Below are 14,679 nucleotides of genomic sequence, written 5' to 3' on the forward strand. Positions count from 1 at the left end.
GATTATTTGACTAAGTTGGTTGAAACCAAGGCAATTAAGGCAGCAACAAAAGAAAAGGTGGTTGAGTTCCTAAAGGAGAATGTATTCTACAAATTTGCGTACCCTAGAGATCTAGTCAGAGACCAAGGTAGCCATTTTACCTCCAACATGATTGAAGACCTACGCAGTCATCACAAGATCAACCATAGGACCTCCACTTCATGTCATCCACAAGTTAATGGGTAAGTGGAGGTGACCAACAGGGCGCTAGAGGTCATATTAACCAAGGTAGTGAGGAGAAGTATAAAGGATTGGGCAAAAAGACTAGTTGAGGCCACTCGGGCCTATAATACCACATGGAAGACCACCACTAGATTCACACCCTATGAGTTGTTCTATGGGAAAAATCCCTTGTTATCCATTGAGTTTGAATATAACACATTAAGAATGGCAGCCCAACTAGATTTGGATCTCAATAATGCATAGAAAGGGATATTGTTCCAATTGAATGGCTTGGATGAATTTAGAATTCAGGCCCTCCTACATATAAAGATAGTTCAACTTCAGAGGAAGATCTGGCATGATAAACATATTAAAGAAAAGCAGTTTTAGGAGGGCTATTGGGCATTGTTATATGATTCTAGGTATAAAGAATTCAAGGGCAAGTTAAGGACAATATGGCTCAAACCATATGTTGTGGAAAGATGCCTTGATAATAGTTTAGTGCAAATCAGAACTATAGATGAAGAAGCCATTCCTTTTCTTGTTAATGGGCATCGATTGAAAATGTACAAGAGACTTTTATCAAAACAAGAGTTCATTGATAATATCAATAAAATAGTGATGATGGTGGAGCAAGTTCCATCTCCTCCCTCATCAAGTCATTGAAAAAAGAAAAAAGAAGAAGGACTCTAGTGAAAACCTCCATGAGGTGCCTGAGTCCCATATTTGGGTTGAAAACCTCGTGAGGCATCCTAATGAAAAAGAAAAAAACAAGGAAAAAGGAGAAAAAAGACAAGAAAAAATCGTAAGAAAATCCATAGGTGAAAACCTTCCTTGAGGCACCCTGGGAAAATAGATAGCCTGAAAATCTCTCTGAGGTGGCCTAGTTGTTTTTCAAAAAAAAAAAGAAAAACAGAAAAGGAGAAAAACATATAATTTTCATTTACAGGTGGGGGAGAAAGACAATGAAGGATCAAAAGAGGATCCAAAGGGAACCCTGTCACTCACGTATTCATCTCCTCCACTCCTTACCATGCATCCCTCCATCATTTCTATCATTCTTTCACTCCATTGCTTTGATCTATGCAAAGACTATGTTTTCTATAGGATCCCCTGTATTCCTACAACATCCCCTGAAAACCTACAAGATGATCGTGTAGGAATTACAATGACCTAGAGAACCTACAGGAAGCAATCCGAAGGCACATGATAGGTTTTTTAGGTCCTTAAAATTCACCCATGCAGGATCTAGCACCTCATCTTGTCCACCATCATCATCCTTGCACTCACCATTCAAAACAAAAAAAATCAGTTTCAACAGTTTCTTCCAATGTTAGAAAAAAGGAAAACAGAGAGGAGTAAGAGCATTACCTGAGTATCTTTTGATCTACATGCTTCTACTCCTTTCCATTCATTACACCATCCTCATATCCCTAGCCAGCAACATGATTAAAGAATTCTGAGAGAGAAGTAGCTACAGGGCATCCTATAGGAAATCCTATAGTAGCCTATCCCACAGAATGCCAATCACACCAGCAACAGGTCTTCACTAGGATGATCCAGGAGCTCCACAGCAGCATCAGATCTTCAGCCATAGATACCTGCAAAAGAAAACAAACCATTAGCAGACAACAAGAGGAGGAAGAAGAATGGCATGCAACAAATATACAAAGCAACACCTTTGAACTTCAACAATTGCAGCATAGCATCGAAACCACATGTAAGTATCCCACTCACTCACTCATATGCATCATGTAGTCAAAATTTGTAAGGGTTACAAGATAGTTGGTTTATAAGTGAAAAGGTGGCTAGTTAACTTGGCCACCTTTTTTCATTCAGCACATGCAGAACCGGGTGTCCTCTCACACGTGGCTACAGTCAACTCAAAGGAAGAGAAAGAGTAGGACAAAAAGTGGTTAAACTATGGATCTACAAGGTGGGAGCTGATTATGAGGAGTGGGAAATGATGAGGTGGTACTGGGGACCCATGGTCCAAAAATGGCAACATACCTTTGCTACCAGCACACCACCTCATTCTGAATCACCATAAAGGGAAATAAAACATCGTTCCCATGCATTCATGCATTTCACCTCCTTGAAAATCCCTCACTCAAGTTGCTCTCATAACCCGGGCCACCCACCGGAAGCAAAGGTCCATCGTTTTGCACAGGAATTCCTACAAGAAATAATGTAAACTTTGAAACATGAACTGATATTGTTACCCGTTTAGTAGAGATAACAAAAAAGTGACCCGATTTTGAAAAGGGGTGATGTAGAACACACATGTTTTTTTTAGAGCATAGCTTTTGGCACTATAAGTTTTTTTATGTACATTTTGTTTTAGAATGGTAGTGATTTTCATGTTGATTTTAAAAAGTGGTAATTCTACACCAGGCCCTTTTTTTAAAAGGCTTTTTCTTTACTTTAAATTTTCTAATGTATAAAATATAAATAATTATTTTCTAAATTTAATAATTTTTGAAGTGGACTTCTTCTTCATATTTTCTTGTTTTATTTTTTTATTTTTTTTGTAGTGAGGATTTTATTGTTTTGCATATTTAAATAAGAGAGTTGATATTTTGAATTTTAAATATTCTATATATTTATACATTATTAATTAATTTTTCAATCCACATGAAATAATTGTCTCTAAAAAACAATAATTTTTAACAATTGACATAAAAATAACCATTTTTAACATAAATATAACTAAAAAACTACACGTTTTGATAATTTTTTGTAATTTTTTGCTAGAAATGACATGTCAAAATCACAATTTTTATAGGAAATTTTTAACTAAAAATGGTTAAATAATAGTTTTTTTAATGAATTTCATGTCAAAAAAATAATAATCACTTTTTTTTTTCAAAAAATAATGATTAACATAAAAATTAATGTGAAAATCGCATAATACAAATATGAACGCATAAAAACCTTAATTGAGTGTATATTGTTCTCATAAAATGTCAAATTCAAAACATTACAATTATAACTAATTAATAGTTACAAAATATGAGCTTGATTTCCAAGCATAACTTAAATTTAATCAACAACGTCACGTAATCCAAACTATTCGTCCTCTAGAGTTTCATCATTGTCTTCTTCCACAATATTTTTTACCTCATTTTCCTCATTTTCCTCTTCTAACGGATCTTTTATGTCTACAAATCTCCCAATGTATACCTTCCAATCATTCCATGTAATGGTGGTTGGGGTTCCTTTGCCTTTTTTGACACACGTGATTGACTAAAGTCCCCTTTCTTCAACCCAATTTCTTGCATTGCATCTGGAAGAAATTGAAGAGCATTAATTCTTTGCTGCATGAAATTGCACTGTATTAGATCTTTTTCCATTGCAATGCAATTTCTCCCTTTTTGAAAGCAACATGCTAGTGTTGTACCTAATTATCAAGCACAAAAGAAATAATTAAGTAAATTAGTATAATGACATATTAATTAAGAAATAACATATTGAAATTCACTTCCATATAATAAAACTTACCTGACCTAGAAAATAAATCCAGAACCCAATCTCCTTCATTTGAACATATGTCTATAAGATAGTTAATCAATAACTGTGGTTTTTTATAAATGTTAACTGTCTCTCCTTTTGTTTCTTTATCTTCATATGTTAGTTTTCTCACAACAGCAACATAGTCAGTATTGGGCTATGACTTTTTCCATCTACCCAATTAAAAATCATAGACATATAGCTATCATATTTTTCCCAACTATCAATATGGATGAACTCACAATCATTTATAAATAATTGATCTTCACGATTAAGATGATTTGACTTTTTCCTGTAACATGACATACTAAAATTTCAATTAACTTGTACATAAATGAATTTTTTAACATTAATCAAATATACATTTTAAACATCTTACCATGTAAACTGCATCCTTGAATTTGTTTACCCCTTGAAGCTTAACAATAACATTGTCAATTGTGTGTCAGAATGAAATGTCACAAATCTCCAAAATGGTGATGACTCGACTTCTAGAAATCCCGCAAGCACTTTACTAAGAGCTTGATAAGTATAAGGGTCGCTATCATAGTCAATTTTTGGAATATTGAAACCATGGGGAATATCTACAATAACTATGGCATAATCCCTTTTAGGTATGAGTTTAGTAATGTCTTCACAGTCGCCTTGTATTACTTGATATTGAATAGTGTTGAGCCCATTCCAAATGAAATGAGTAAGAGTTGGATCAGGTTCAACATTCTTAATACATTGCTTCTTCAGCCTTTCGATCTTTATTTTTTCAATAAAGGTTCTGAAACTATCTGGTGCTCCATTATCATCCTTCTTCATCTTTTATAAAATAAACAAATATATGTGTAAGATATGAATTAAAAATAGTACACAGATGAATAAAAATGAATGTATAAATCAACATACCTTTATAAATGCAAGATAATAAAAAAATAATGTTGATGTAGAACTTGAATCTGGATAGTTGTGCACAACATCATCCCAACTATCTTCATTCAACAATTTAACCATTTGTTCTTGAATTTTCATGTAAACTTTTTGACTACATAGATAAAGTAAAAAAAGTTAATATAATGATATATATAACAAAAAATACCAAGAACAATATGTTATATTTAAAACAAAATCGTAATCTACAAATAAATAAAAATAATTCAACAAACTTACTTTTGAAATTCCTCAGACATTTCCTCCAATGATAATTCCCATGACCTCACATGAGATAATATTGCTTTGACAATTTTTTCATCCTTCACTCCTTGCAATGCTCTCCAAAGTGTGCTAGTCATATCTTCTGGAAGTTGCCTCATTTCAAGACCTAATTTACTATTGCTACATATCAATGGCTTAGAACTTTTGACCTTCTCGTTTTTAATGCCAATGTTCTCCCACATGCTAAAAATCTCATTAATCAACTCCCATATCTCTCCAAATCTAAATTCCAACTAGAAAATGTTATCAACACCTCTGAATAAATCACTAAATTGTTCGCCTTTTCCACCTTTTGAATTGATTTTCTCTTCAATTGGATAGCCTATTTCGATACAACATTCCTTTCGGAAATCTATAGTAGCATTTATCCTATCGCCACCACATTTTTCTTCAAATTCACTATGAATAAATCTAATCCTTTGGATGAAAGTCATAGACATCCTATATTCATTATCTAAATTATGATCCCATGCCGCTAACTTTGCTTCTGTATCTGATAAACCAGCATAAATGATACGTTTCATTGTTTCAAAACATGGGTTATTGGGATATTCCTCCATCAATTTTCTTTGAGCTTCTACAAAATGGTTCCCCCAAGCACATAATAATTGTATTCAAAACATTTTGACTTATCAAATGCTTCTTTGTTGGGAACTTCAATTGGATCAACAAGAAGCACATAATTAACCACATGAGCATATGGATTGTACCTCATCAATGTCTTTAACTTGTGAACATGCAGATGATGTGGCTTTTTGATTTGATATTGGCATTGTCCTTCACTTTCCTTATAGATTTGTTTGACATTAAGCTGAAATGTACGACCACCCTCAATTAAGTTTCTCTTTGTCAAGTTATGTCGAATGGCATTTTGTTTTGTTTTTATATTGTCATCCTGTAAATCAGCTCCTGGTGTAATGATTTCTCTGCTTTCTTTTGAAGTTTCACTAGGTTCTTGACTATTGGTAATGACTACTTCAAAATTTTCATCTTTTACAACTCTTCTCAGTTCCAATGTCATCTTAAGTAATGACAACATATTCTTTACCACCAGTTTCAACTTCCTTGTCTTCAAAAGTAACTTGTCTGCCCTTGCTAGATTTATCCAGTAGAGGATTTTTTTTTCTGATCCCTTGGATTTAGTTTTGTAGCATCATGAATTACTATATTTTTCTTGTTTGCCATATCTTCTCCTGGCACTGAGTAGAAACTACTGACAACTTTCATAATATCATGCTTTATGAAATGAATGCCTCCCAACCTAATTGAACAACTTTCAACAAAATTCTGCCAAACAAAATATCATATGTCAAAAACAAAGTTAAAAAAATATAGTGAGACAGTTACAAGAAAAGAAAACATAAATATAAATAACAATACTTACGATATTTTGTTTCATTTCATTTATGATTTTTTTACACAACTTTGTAGACACCTCTCTCATGTCATACAATGAATATGATAACTGGTATTTAATCCTTTCATGTGACTTGGGCAGTTTTGTAAGTATGGAAACAACTTCATTGTCTGGTATCGAACACATGTCTATGACTCTTCCCATCACGTCATAAATTCCACTATCATTAGGTATATCAATATATAGATATATTTTCACATTTTGTCTTTCTCTTTCTTTCACATACCAGATTTTTTATGGAAGATTCACTTCTTTTGATTTCTTCCAGTATGAAATCATTTTCTTATCATTTGAGGCACTTGAAAGATTCATAGCCATCAGCTCAGGTGGGGTTCATTCACCAATGTTTTTTGAAGATCCACCTTTAAGATTCTTTGGTCTAGAAAGATTCACAGAAATATTCTTTGATGCCATTTTCCTGAACAAAGAAAAAGAAACACATAAATCAGTAAATGAAGAAAACATATTAACTTAAATTAACAATGAAAATGATAAATGATAATTAATTTTATAAATCATAACAATTTTGAAAAAGAATAATAATTTAAAAAAAAAAATTACTCTGCCACCGCCCCCTGAAAATTGGTCGACCAACCGAGCTAGTCGTTGGGTCCGAGCCCCTAGCCACCTTAGTGGCCCAACCATTGCCCTCTGCCTATCCTCATCCCATGCCACCCCACGAGCGGGCAAGCCATCGGGGTGGCACGAGGGTATTGTCTTGCTTGTCCCGGCGCCATCGAAGCGGCCCACCCGCCCGCGGGGTGGCGGACGATTCTTAGGATCGTCCACCACCCCACAGGTACGCGGGCCACTTGGGAGGCACAAGGGGTGTGGGGGGGGTGGGGGTGGAACGGCACCTCGCCCAACCTGGGGATTACAAGCGATTCTAGGCATCCCCTCCCCCGCACACCACCCCAATGGCCTGCCACCCTACGAGCGAGTTGGCAGCCTGGGTGGCGCGCGGGGCACTGCGAAAACCCCCCCCCCCCCAATCCACCCAAGCATCCCACCCACCACCCCACGGGTGGGTGGGTTGTCAGGGTGGCACGAGGGGAGGCTGTTGCAGCCCCCCCGCGCCACCCTCGCGGCCCACCCGCCCACGAGGTGGCGGGTGACTCTGAGAATTTCCCTGCCGCTCGGTGTGGAGCTCTGGAAAGGTATGTTTTTTACCAACAATTTAGTGAATTTTCGGTAGCAATTGTAACCCTTTCGGCATAATGAATTTAAAGAAATAAAGCATTTTTAGTAGAATATGTGAGAATTAATATGAAAAGCTTAATCACTGATAATTGCTATTTTTCTATGCAGGAAAGGGTGGAAACGAAGGATTACTGTTTAAGAGGAAAAGACAAAGGAAGAGTAACCACTGTCCCTTTGGGAGGAAACCAGATGCGAACAAGATCAAGCGGATCGAAGCAGAACGACCCAGGAAAGAAAGAATAATTATCGATTCGGCGAAGTAGGGAAAGGAAAATCAAGGAGTAACGGCTTGGCAAATCCCTCAGGATCTTTGATCCTGAGGGATTGCTGTCTTGCTTATTTTTGCTATCTAGATACCTCCGCCAATTCTCTTATAAAAAGGGGCAGCAGTGTTAAACTTGGGGACCTCTTTTCATATATGTAAATTTAAGTCTCACTTTGAACTTTGATCATCGAGTCTCGTTAAGACTTGTTTTTATGTACTTTTGTTGATGCATTAATACGAAAGACTTGGTGCTTTATTTCATCTCTGCGACTGGAGTAATATAAGGCAGTGTATCCTTGGAAGCTAAGGGCCCGGCTCCGAAGGACACTTGCTTTTGTATCATTATAATTTGGTTTCTGTGTGGATTGTCTGTATAATTTGGTAATCTGACGTGTTTGTCATATGTTGTTCCATGCTCTGTTATGACTACTTCATTAATGGTTTCATTCAGGAAATTTATGTAAGTAACTTTGTATCGTGTAAATGAATCTCTTCAGAGTTGATTGCATGTTTACTATTTAAGCCAATTGTTTCTGTTATAGAGCTTTCATATTAAATATTGCTATTGGATTCATTTGAACTATTATTCATGGGAACCCGAAAGTAATATTATTCCATTCGGAAGCAGAAGTCATGTTCTTTGGAAACATCAGATTGCTATAATAAGTGTTTTGTGTATATATGATAAATGTTGTTCCATAATTCATTTGTGAATATCTCCTCATAGAGTAAGGTTCATTGGAATTGCTTTTGACGATTGTTGTTTGATTGCGGAATGAGAGTTCAGTTCTAACTCGCGAGATCTAGTTTACTGAGTTGCTGTTCCATTTATTGCCATTCCATTTACTGCTGTTCCATTTCAGATTTGCTGTTCCATTTTCCGTTTGTTGTTCCATTTCACTTTCTGCTGTTCCATTTTCCTGCATTTACTGTTTTGGTGTGAGAGGAGGTCGAAAGCTCTAGTGAGTCAGCAAGTCGCTGCTTAGCTCCCAGATCTTTGGTCCATACTCTATTTTTCCTTCCATCAGTTTCTAGAGGGATGGGTTATTGCTTCCGCACCCTTGACTGATAAATTGCCTGGAGTGATTCCTTTCTTTTAAAAGCAAATTAGTTATAGCTTAGCATCCATTTACTCTTGTATTTCCTAGATACTGTACTACGAAGCATTACTCTGACGAATAGCCTCAGATTGAGCTACTCTTTGCAATAACAAAGCGTTCCCGAATTGACTTATTAATGTAGCATAACTATAGGTGAAAGAGACCCTTGTTACAGCCCTACATTTTGGCATGTTTTTGCTGTTCCTTTTGAAAAAGGAACAGCACTTCGTGTTTTTGCTGTTCCTTTTTCAAAAGGAACAGCACTTCGTGTTTTTGTTGTTCTTTTTTCAAAAGGAACAACACTTCGTGTTTTTGTTGTTCCTTTTTCAAAAGGAACAACACTTCGTGTTTTTGCTGTTCTTTTTTCAAAAGGAACAGCACTTCGTGTTTTTGATGTTCCTTTTTCAAAAGGAACAGCACTTCGTGTTTTTGTTGTTCCTTTTTCAAAAGGAACAGCACTTCGTGTTTTTGTTGTTCCTTTTTCGAAAGGAACAACACTTCGTTTTTTTGCTGTTCCTTTTTCAAAAGGAACAACACTTTGTGTTTTTGCTGTTCCTTTTTCAAAAGGAACATCACTTCGTGTTTTCCTGTTCCTTTTTCAAAAGGAACCGCATTTTGGGTTTGCTGTTTTGAGTTTTTGTTGTTCCTTTTCAAACAAACAGCGTTTTGAGTTTTGATGTTCCTTTTCAAAGGAACAGCAGTGTGGTTTTTTCTGTTCCTTTTGAAAAAGGGATAGCATTTGCGAGTTTTTGCTGTTCCTTTCCAAAAGGAACAGCAGTCGACAATTTTTTTAGACAACACTAATGATCTTAGGAGAACGACATCCCAACTATTTGCTTGTATGGATCCTTCTCTTTCAAAAAGAACACCATAGTCATATCTTCGTCTCAGTCATGATTCATACTGAGGATGCGCTCTCACCCATTGTCTTTCCAGTCTCTAAGATTCAGCTATACACTTATGCAATGAACATCAATTACAACACACCGAAGTCAGGATATCATAAAATCGCTATCTTTATAGAGCCTAGTATTGGTAAGAGCACAAGAGGGGGGACATATTTACTTCTCATCCCTGTTGTCATTGACCTATTCCCATTGCCCTGGTTGGTTATCTTTATCATGGCGATTTCCTTTAAAGAAATTTTATTTTTCTGATTATTAGATAAGAATAAGAACAGAGGATTTATATTTTCCTGTTGGGATGATAAGACTTCTTCCGCCATTCCCACTCTTAAGGAGTGTTGAACCACCCTTATGTGTAAATATATAAGAAAAAGTACTGGAAAAACAAAAGAAAAAAGGAAAAAATGATGATGAATGTGATTTATTGTCAAATGCAGGATAGGGGGTATCAGCAAGAGCCAGCCTACCATGATCATCAGGGTGGAAGCGAAGTGGCATTCCCAGCATGGCCACCATACCAGGGATATGGTCCAAAGCTATATTAACTAAGCAGACCTTGGAACAGGGGGTCTCATCACGAGCCGGCCTGCCCACGTTTCGCGCCTTCCTGGTGAATGGCATTATGGTTACCTGGTTACCAAGCCAGCATAATGGCCTGTATTTTGACAAAATATTTTTATGCACATACACGATCATGGTTCCGAGGGCGAAATAAACAACTTTGCCAAGGTTATAAACACCTGTTGGCAACAGAGCTATGTTAATGGTATCGAAGTCATAAATGGTTACACCAACAGGGATAATATTAATACCTCTTTATTTCTTCTATCTTATGAATAATTCATATTTTATTCCCTTATTAACATATCGCATGAATACTCATTACTACCAATCATGGCAAAGGAACTGACAATGACCCCTCAGGACTTCATACGAGTGACAGACGTCCCGTCCCCCGGCCTCGCATCATATTATGAAATCTCTTATGTAAAACGAGATCCACCTTTTTGCCTCGATTTCCGTATTTAGTTGTCTATCCAAAACATGGAGTAATTTTATATGCTGTTCTTAATGACTGGTAACATGATGGCTGTTGCTCCTCTATTTGACGGCTGGGGAAGCCTATCACATCGTGGGGGGGGAAGGTAATCTCATTACTCCACGGGGTACGTGTCACCACACCATTCAGGGTAGATAATGTACGAAGGAATGGCATGGTTTAACGGTATGATAGTTCTATTTTACACAAAGTTTCCATCTGCAATCCATTTTTGCTGCATGCTCTGTTTTTTCGCGATGATCATCTTCTCTACATCCCAAAAACAGCTCAGACAGTTGCTGTTCCATTAAATTTTTTTATTAGAACCATGGGAGGTAAGGCAGTCCGAAGCGAGCCCCAGGAATTGACAGCCTCTGCTGCTACTCGGGAGATCCTGGAAAAGGCTGGATGGCTGAATTATTTCAAGCGCTTACAAGAACCAAACAAGACAGTGGCGTTGGAATTTCTGCAAAACTTGTAGGAAGACTACTCCACAGTAAGATAAAGATGGATACTGGTCACTAACGATGTAATTGCAGAAGTTTCAGGCCTACCAGCCACCGGACCTGTATGGACGCTGAAGAAAGAAAGACTGCAGAAGATTATAGAGATTTTTCAGGATGAAGGCCAAAGCCTGATAGTGAAAGGGAAAGGAGTTCTACCAGCTACGTTAGGAGAACCCTGGACCGAACTAGCAAAGATAGTGCAGAGCTACATTACTTGCGAAGGAAGGAAGGACGTGGTAAGACCTCGCCATCTTAAACTGTTAGCTGTTTTAAAAGAAAAATGTTCTGTAAATATGCCTGCACTTTTAAATTCACTATTGCATGATGCGGCCCGAAGCCTGAAAATGGCCTAGCACGAAGACGCAGTTGTTAGCCACCATGGATTGATTCGATTGATAGTGAGCCATAGTCTCACTCAAGAGCAGAGCAGCTGGGAGGAGCTCATTGCAGTGATTAAGGGGGGATTGGTTGCACCACCTCCAAAACCTGAAACCTCCTCCAGTACGCCAGAAAAATCAGAGAAACGTAGAGAAGTGGCACTTGGAAAACGTGTCGCTTCGAAACGAAATCATTCTTCAGATACACCGGAGCGACCAAAAAAACGCAGAGAAGTGATAGCAGAAAAACTTGTTGCCAGTACACCTGAACAGCTAGAAAAACCAAGGAAATTAGTTCGCCTAGCTCGAATACGAGGGAGGATGGAAAAGATTCGGAACACCAGCCAACCAATTGAGATTACAGACGAACCTCCAGAACCAGAAGAAATACCTTCTGATGAAAATGCTGGAAAATCTGAGGACGAGGCTGAACAAGCCAGAGAAGGAGGAAAGGAAGGAGAAATGCACTCTGAAGCTGAACACCCCAAGGCAGTCACTGAGCAAGACAATCGGGAGGAGGAAGTAAGACAGCCAGAAAGCAGTCCTCTGCGAGACCCTGTGGGCGAAGAAGAATTGGCCGCAATCCTGGCCAGCTTGGGGGAATATGGTCAACCCTCCAGCCCAACAGGTCCTCCCGATGGACCGCCAGAGGAAGAGATACCCGAGAATTCACATGCAGAGAACCAAGGAGAAGAAAATCCACCCGTTCATGAGGAAGAAATAAGGGATACCAGTTGGGAACAATCTGTTCCCGAAGCACCAGAAGAAATGCTGGACATAGGGGCAGATTTAAGGGCCAGGCCCAAACCCTCTGCCGAGACAAGGGAAATCAGGAAATTGAAGACTAAACAGCAGAGGCTACTGAGCACTATAGCCCGACTCCGATAGAAAATTTGCATTCTGAAAGAGAGTCTGAGGATACAAAGGACCACACAGAAGAGGAAGAGGACCGCTACAGCAGAATCCCGTCGAACAAGAAGCCGAGGGACTTACACTCGCACTGTTGGTCGAAACCCGATTAGAAGACCTGCAGCTGTTCCAAATGATGCTGAGGAACAAATTGCTGTCCCAATGGCCACTGAGGGACAGACTGCTGTTCCAATTGATAATGAGGAACAAACAGTTGTTCCAATTGCTACCGAAGAACAGACTGTCGTTCCATTAACAGAGGAACCACAGCAACCTTTTGTTCATGTCAAGAAAGAAAAGGAGAATAAGGAGATACAAACAGTGGCACCTCCCTCAGGGGTGATCCGGGTTCATAACTCTAAGCAGCATAACAAAAAGGTTCAGGTAAAACTCCCGGCCTCTACGGCCTTATGGAAAAAGGATCCAAAAACAAGGACCTTGCATAAAATGATGAAGGAAGCTCAACAGGAAACTGAAAGATTGAAGGAACAAACAGTCCCCCGGGAGAGATATGAAGAGTTGCAGCAGCAACTTCGGAATATTAGTCAGTCCGAGAGCCAAGCCTTCGAAGGCTGGCAAAAAGAGCAGGAAAAGGTTGCAAAGGTAACTCGTCGATTAGATATTGTTGTTAGACAGATGGACACTGTGTGTTCCTTGTATAATGACATTCTAGTCTGTAGGGCCCCTGCTAAAAACTATGCTTTATTTTTGCTTGAACGATATTTACGATTAAAGATAAAAGCTGTCAGGGCAGGTGCCCCTATACAAATCAATACCCTTAATGATTTCATAGATTGTTGCAAGCATTATGGAAGTAAGGTCCAAAGATTATTATGTGAATTTTACTTGCATAACCTCGTGCTAGACCAGGAAACTGATTTAAATCCTGGCCCTTTTGTTGGGGACATACAATTTCAAGCCTCTGTTTCCTTCGGGGTTAATCAGCTAAAATGGCTCAGGGCTTATACCACTTTCCAGAGACAGGAAAATAGCCTAGACTTGTGGGTGAGAGTCGAGCCTAGAGACCCAGTACGGTTATGGAGAGCACATAGGAACCTTATGAGAACCCCAAGCGTTATGGAGACATTAGGACCCATGCATGAGGATTTAATCAGACAAAATTTGGAATATTTTCTGACTATTAAAGACCTTGCTACCGATGCTGCAAAATTCCGATATCAGATTTCGAACCCAAACATCCAGCTCAGGGAACCATTCAGATATGAAAATTTTGAGCTGGCAGCCAGCCGTTTGAACCTTTATGGCGAGCGAATTTCGCAAGCAGGGCCATCCTGGTTAGGGTATCGATTTCGTAGTCCAATCATTTGGCACCCTGCACCCGGATACTAGGCCTTGTATGAAATGCCTGAAGGTCAAACAAATCAGTTTTTTGACGATTTGGTTGCTCATCACGGTTGTAGGTCTCCACACGAGATTCCCTCTCCGGCCTACTCTCTTATTGCTCTGCATATCAACTATAATGTTTTCATGAGGGCATGAAACAGGGTAAGCAGGGGGGTGTGTGGAGCTCTGGAAAGGTATGTTTTTGACCAACAATTTAGTGACTTTTCGATAGCATTTGTAACCCTTTCGGCATAATGAATTTAAAGAAATAAAGAATTTTTAGTAGAATATGTGAGAATTAGTATGAAAAGCTTAATCACTGATAATTGCTATTTTTCTATGCAGGAAAGGGTGGAAACGAAGGATTACTGTTTAAGAGGAAAAGACAAAGGAAGAGTAACCGTTGTCCCTTTGGGAGGAAACCAGATGTGAACAAGATCAAGCGGATCGAAGCAGAACGACCCGAGAAAGAAAGAAGAATTATCGATTCGGCGAAGTAGGGAAAGGAAAATCAAGGAGTAACAGCTTGGCGAATCCCTCAGGATCTTTGATCCTGAGGGATCACTATCTTGCTTATTTTTGCTATCTAGATACCTCTGCCAATTCTCTTATAAAAAGGGGCAGCAGTGTTAAACTTGGGGACCTCTTTTCATATATGTAAATTTAAGTCTCAGTTTGAACTTTGATCATCGAGTCTCGTTAA

The sequence above is a fragment of the Pinus tabuliformis genome, chromosome 5_1, assembly GCF_031772625.1.
Source record: "Pinus tabuliformis cultivar Carrire ecotype Pingquan chromosome 5_1, CPIR1, whole genome shotgun sequence".
NCBI lineage: Eukaryota > Viridiplantae > Streptophyta > Pinopsida > Pinales > Pinaceae > Pinus > Pinus tabuliformis.